Source organism: Rhincodon typus, chromosome 8, assembly GCF_021869965.1.
Source record: "Rhincodon typus isolate 14 chromosome 8, sRhiTyp1.1, whole genome shotgun sequence".
Classification (NCBI taxonomy): domain Eukaryota; kingdom Metazoa; phylum Chordata; class Chondrichthyes; order Orectolobiformes; family Rhincodontidae; genus Rhincodon; species Rhincodon typus.
In genome coordinates this window covers 91,418,904-91,425,696 of record NC_063339.1, presented here as the reverse complement: position 1 = coordinate 91,425,696, position 6,793 = coordinate 91,418,904, and the positions used below count along the sequence as shown (strand labels likewise).

Below are 6,793 nucleotides of genomic sequence, written 5' to 3'. Positions count from 1 at the left end.
CATTCCTTCCGTCGCTGCCGGCACGCAATTATTTCTGAAGAAGAACCTAGGCCCGAAACGTCAGTTTTGCTGCTTGGCCTGCTGTGTTCACCCAGCTCTACACCTTGTTATCTCAGATTCTGCAGTTCCGACCATCTCTGATACAATCCACAATTTAGCTGTGCGCATGCTCTATAGCTACACGCCGGTTTGATGACGTCACACGACCAATAGCAAGGAAGGGGCGGGACTGGAGGATGGCAGCGGAACTGCTTGTCCTCCAATCGTTTGAGGACGAGGGGCGGGCTGCCAGAACATCCTCGAACGGAAGGAGGGGCGGTGTTATCCTTCCAACCAATCGGGGAGACACAGTGACGGGACTGGAATTCGAACCTCCTTCGGAACGTGTGACGGGCGGGGTTAGTGCTCCAACCAATCAGTACACGGGAAGGCGGGTCTAACAACGTGACCAGAGCATGCGCCGTCGGCGTGATGGAGCCACAATGTTGTTTTCTGGATTGAAGGGAGGTCTGTTGTCTGTCCGTTCTTTTTACAGCGCATTCAATGGGAAGGATTCCCAAATCATCAATTCCAACCAGATATCACAGCAAGGTCTAACAGAGTCACTCTTTTCAGCAGCATCTCACTGTCGTCGGTCTTTCACCGTGCAAGGTAAAATGTTTGTCTGTGGGAAAAGATTTCTGAGATCAGTTTCACTGGATAGGTTCCGAGAAATTCAAAATCGTGTGCAGTGCACCCCCGGAGGATGTGTGTGGGCACCACAATTTAGGAAGGAGAGTCTGGACCTTCCTCGGGTTCTGCGCAGGTTTACTCCAATGATTCAGAGACTGAAGTGTTCTTATTATGAGCAACGGTTGCAGGAATCAGTTTTAAATTCATTATAACACAGAAACGAATAATTTAGCCTATTTCATCAATCTGCCAGTCCTGAGCTCATTGATCCGATTGATCAAAATCTCTTTGTAATCAAGAAAGCTAATAAGCTGTATCCTTTATTATTACAGGAATTGAACATAAATGTAAAGATATTTGCTTAATTTGTAAAGAGAATAGGTGAGACCACGTCTTGAATAAAGTGGTGTAGAGCTGGAGGAACACAGCAGGCCAGGTAGCATCAGAGGAGCAGGAAAGTTGATGATTCGGGTCTGAAGAAGGGTCCCAACCCGAAACATCAACTTTTCTGCTCCTCTGCTGCCTGGCATGCTGTGTTCCTCCAGCTCCACATTTTGTTATCTCTGACTCCAGCATCTGCAGTACTTGCTATCTCTCTTGAATAAAGTGTTCAGGTTTTGGCCATCTTCTGCAAATTTATTGGAGGTGTTTCAGAGGAAGATTTGAGATTAATACCTGGAATCAATGAGTTGTCCAAGCAGGATAGGCTGGGCAGGCAAACAGGTGAAGGAGGTGGGTTAGAACTGCTGATTAAGACAGGCAAGTAATGTGATTGTAAGCAAGGATATAGGCTGTGGTGAAGTAGAACATATATGAAACAAAAAAACAGAAATTGCTGGATAAGCTCAGCCGGTCTGACAGCATCTGTGGAGAGAAATCAGAGTTAAAGTTTCAGATTGAGAGACCCTTCCTCAGAATGGAAATGTAAACTCCTATTTCTCTCCACAGATGCTGCCAGCAGACCTGCTGAGCTTATACAGCAATTTCTGTTTTTGTTTCTGATTTACAGCATCTGCTGTTTTTGCTTTGGTTTTGTAGAGTGTTAGTTGAGCTTAGAAACATTAATGGTTGGTAAATGAGAGTAAGGTTGTACATAGACTCAAAAATACAGGAGCACAATTGGGAAAGGTATTAGAATGGAACGTAGAGATGCAAGTAATAAAGTTAGGGCCGTAAATATGGGTGACTTTAATCTATATATAAATTGACCAAATCAAATTAGTAGCAATACGATACAGGAGGCATTCTTAGCACGTATATGGAACAGTTTTATGAATTAATACAACGAGGAAGCAACCGGGTATTGAGTAATGAGAAAGGAATTTCATGATGGTGGCTTAGTAGTTAGCACTGTTGCTTCACAGCGCCAGGAACCTAGGTTCAATTCCACCCTTAGACGACTGTCTGTGCGGAGTTTGCACATTCTCCACATGTCTGCATGGGTTTCCTCCGGGCACTCCGGTTTCCTCCCACAATCCAAAGGCTAAGTAGATTGGCCATGCTAAATTGCCCATATTGTTCAGCGAGGTGTAGATGAGGGAGATGGGTCTGGATGGGATGTTCTGAGAGTCGGTTTGGACTTGTTGGGCGAAAGGGCCTGCTTCCACACTGTATGGAATTTTATGGTCTATGAATAATTGATAATAAAGTTGAGCATCGGCACTTCATCCACCTCATTAAGGTGGAGAGTGATGTCATTCTTTCTGAGACTATAGTCCTGTCATTAAATAAAGAAAATTAGAGTGATGTGAGGTGTGAGCTAACTGTGATAAATCATGGATCATTATTGAAATGGGTTTTGAGAGATTGTCCATGCACTCTTTAAATGTTTGCCATGATCTATGTACAAAAGTTGTTCATCCCAGTCTGGCATAAGAACAATACAGGAAACATGGTGAAACCATGTCAAAAAAGGGAAATGATGGCTAGTATTAAATTTGTCAAATAAATCACCACATTGGTAACAGTTTAGAATTTAACAAAGGGATTGATTAAATGGCAGAAAATAGAGTATGAGAGTATGCTTGCAAAGACCATACAAATCAATGGTTTTCTTTTGTTACAGACATTGCTGTCTAAGCCAGAATATACTGCCCATCTATGATTGCTAAGGGGGCTGTCAAGAGTCAACTGCATTGTTGTTGGGTTGGAGTCACATGTAGGCCAGACCAGGTAAGGATGACAGTTTCTTTCCCGCAAAGGACATTAGTGAACCAGCTGGGATTTTTCTGACAATCAATGCTTTCATGATCATCATTAAACTCTTAATTCAAGATTGATAGTAAAACGTTAATAAAGATGAACACAGGTTCTCCTACAATTGGAAACAGAGGAATTAAAAAATGGAGTACAAAGTGATGGTAGACCAACAAAATACATCTTCTTCAACAACAACAACAGAAACAAAGTTGCTAGAAAGGCTCAGCAAGTCTGGCAGCATCTGTGAAGGGAAAAACAGAGTTAACGTTTCGGGTCAAGTGACGCTTTCTCAGAACTGATAGTGGCTGGGAAAACGTCAGTTTATGTGGAGAAAATAGGGAGGTGGGTAGGGTAGGGAGTAAACGATAGGATAGAACCCAAAGAGAGAGAAAGACAGTTGGATAGACGAAGGAGTTGCTAACAATCAGGCTGGTAGGGTGAATAGTTGTTAATGGGGACTGTTAGTGCAGTTCTTTCAGTTTTTATTTAAAATACATCTTCATATCTTCAAAAAGGAGAACACAAATAACATCCCCAAAATAAGGGGAAATCACAGTGTCTAATGGGAAGGTAGAATTGAAAGAAATTAGTATTGGTAGGAAAATAATATTGGGTAAAATAATGGGATTAATGCAGATGAATCCCCAGAAATTGATAACCTTCATCCCAGAGTACCTCAGGAAGTGGTCTAAGAAATAGCAGGTCCACTAGTGATTATCTTCCAAAACTGTACAGACTCTGAAAGAGTTCCTGTAGATTTGAGCATAGCTAACATAACCCCAATATTTAAGAAGGAAGCAGAGAGAAAATAGGGAATTTGCATGATGCTGGTTATGGGAAAAATGCTAAAGTCCACTCTAAAAGGTGTATTAATAAAGTACTTGGAGGATAGTAATCTGTGCTGTAGATCTTTGAGACTCTTTGTTGGGCATGAATTCCCTCTAAGCCACTCGCTGTCCTGACTTGGAAATATATCACTGTTCCTTCACTATTGTTGGATCGAAATCCTGAAATCCCTCGCTGACAACATTGCGAGTCAACTTACACCCTGTGGACTGCAGTGGTTCAAGAAGGCAGGTCACCATCTTCATAAAGGTCACTGGAACCAGCCAGTGATGCCGGCATTTCATGATCAAATTTTGAAAAAAGACATTTTCAAATTGAAGCCTATGTAGATCAGCTGTGACCTTTTTGAGGCTGGAGGAGCCAAATGGACTACTTCAGCTCCAATTTCAAATGTTCTCTGCCCTTTTACCAAAATGCATCATCTCACCAGGAATGTTGTATTTCCTACAATTTAGAAGATTGAGGCATGATTTGATTAAAATTTAAGATGTTAATGAAGTTGGTCAGGGGAATGGAGAGGAGCTATTTCCACTGGGTGGGTGAAGTGGGAACTCAAACAACTTCCTCCCCTGCAGGAATTAGATAAGACTTGAGTTTCTTTGCTCACTGGTTTATTCAAATATATGTCTGAGGAACAAGAGTAGGCGAACCGGCCCTTTGAGCCTGCTCTCCCACTCAATAGGATTGTGGCTGAACTGGGTTCAACCTCACCTCTATGTGCCTGCGTATCCCCAACAATCATTCATCATCTTGGTCACGAATAATCTATCTGCTTCCGCCTTAAAAATATTTAAAGATTCTGCATCTACTGCCTTTTGAGGAAGTGAATTCCAAATACTATTAATCCTCTGAGTGAGAAGAAATATTTCCTTGTTACTCTTTTCAATGGGCTCTCCCTTATTTTTAAACTATGACCCCTACTTCTAGATTCTCCCTCAAGAGGAAACATTTCTTTCAGCATCCGGCTGGTCAGGTTCCCTCAGGATCTTTTATGGTTTAATTTAGTCTCCTCTTTCTCTTCTAAACTCCAGAGGATACAGGCCGGTCTAGCCTTTCCTCATAAGGCAATCCTCTCACTCCAGGCATTCGTCCTTAACCTTCCCTGAACTGCTTCCAATGTATTGACACATGTCCATAAGTATGCCAACCAGTACTGTACACAGTCCTCCAGATGCAGTCTCAACAGTATGCTCGGGGTATTGCTCATACCTAAAGGTGGTACATGAATTCCCACTTGCTTACGATAATGCTTTTCAGCAAGCCTAGGTCATTTCCATATCCAGTTACTGGCACAGATTATGGTCAGCCAGTTGTACACTTTCTCTTGTTACATAGACATCATTGTTGTGGCATCACTCGAACGTCCCACTCTGCTGGCTCTGCAGAAATAACCACCGACTGCAGCCTGTTCCCACAGCCTGGTTTGTGTTTTATTTCTCAACTTCTGCATTGTCAGCTAATGATCCAGGTAGGTTTTCATGGCAATCGAGTGGATTTCATTTTACTTCTTCCTGTTTTCTATTTATCTTACAGGCAATTAGACAGTAAGTTCAAATCAAATGTGAGATCAAGAGCTGCCAGCAATGCTCGATTCTCAGGACCTGAGTATCACCAGCCTTGGAACATGGAAGGAAAAAGCATCGTTCACAGTGAAGAGAAACTGTACAGGTGGTCTGTGTATGGACAAGGTTTCAGTCAATCGTCTGGACTGTCAATATGTAAATGCAATCACAATAAGGAAACAACAATTGTGCTAAGCAGCACTTGCTTTGCAATATCATGCTCATGAATCTCAGTTTCAGTTAAGCAAGATTCACTCAACTCCGGATCTCTTTACATTCTTGGTGCAAACGTGGACCTAACAGCTAAATTCCAGAGCTGAGAGTGACTATCCTCTACATTAAGGCTCCATCTGACAGACTAGTTTATCAATGAATCATAAAGCTAGAGTCAATGGGCGTCAGAAAATATTATTCGTTCGCAATATGGGGTTTTTACAAATAGAGTCTTCAGACCTGAGTAGATCATAAGAATATGACTTTATTCAAGCTCGTACGATATTTCTGTGGAAGAGGTCTGTAAGTCTTGCTTGGAGACACTCAGCCATTTTCAGCTGAAACCAGCATATTAATACATTTTTGTGTCACCTTCAGTATTGATATAAAATAAGAGGTAACACAGTGTGGAGCTGGATGAGCACAGCAAGCCAGGCAGCATCAGAGGAGTAGGAAAGTTGACGTTTCGGGTTGGGACCCTTCAGAACATTTCTGAAGAAAGGTCCTGACCTGAAACGTCAACTTTCCTGCTCCTCTGATGCTGCCTGGCCTGCTGTGCTCCTCCAGCTCCACACTGTGTTATCTCCGACTCCAGCAGCGGCAGTTCTTACTAACTCTTGGTATAAAATAAACACTTTTTGCAGTAAATGATTGAGATTAACAAGATACTGTTCTCTCATTTCAAAAGGAATTACACTTCTGTATAATCTTCAGAGCTTACCTGTCCCCACTACTTGCTCTCAGTACATGCCTTCCCTTTTGGAGTAACACTTCTGTGACTATCTTAAATTATACAGATGATCTCTGAAGCCTAAGTGACTGCTGACTGTTCACTGTTATGGATATACCGTTAAACTACCTGAGCTACAATAATAATGTCCTTTATTTGGATGTATTTCATTCAGTCCTACTCTGTATTACTCATCCAAGCTTATTTACTCCTGTGTGGCATATAATACAGTGTTTCTCTCTACTACTTACACATGAAAATGTTTGACCTAGTCCTTCTGCTCTTTTTTTTGCTTATTTGGATTTTTCTCCAAACATTCGCTCTGCCTTCATTCAGACTCTGGCTGTAACAGGTGATTAGTCCTCCCTATTCAAACCTAGTGCATTGTTGAGAGTTGTGGACTGTCAAACTGTGCATGGTGTTTCTGCCCAGAACAACCTGGATCTTGATGAATCCAATGTGGGCATTGGAACAGGATCTACCCACAGGAACAGCTGATCCATTTTGTTTGTACGAGCCAGATTCATGAACTGCAGAGGTAGTAGGCTTTGCTGCAGTGCTATTGGTACTG

General features: G+C 42.1%; 2 long non-coding RNA genes across 2 annotated transcripts in view; one reads left to right on the top strand and one right to left on the bottom strand.

Moving 5' to 3' along the window:
• LOC125483842 overlaps window positions 1-136 on the bottom strand; it is a 17,524-nt gene extending 17,388 nt beyond the window's left edge. Inside the window, exon 1 of the long non-coding RNA XR_007262737.1 lies at window positions 47-136. This is a non-coding gene — a long non-coding RNA (uncharacterized LOC125483842). The remainder of the gene's footprint in view (window positions 1-46) is intronic.
• A 34-nt stretch (window positions 137-170) lies between these two features.
• Window positions 171-5,951, top strand: LOC125483846. Its single transcript, XR_007262742.1, has 3 exons — window positions 171-651; window positions 2,738-2,844; window positions 5,251-5,951. It is a non-coding gene; the product is annotated as an uncharacterized LOC125483846 (long non-coding RNA).
• The last annotated feature ends 842 nt before the right edge of the window (window positions 5,952-6,793 follow it).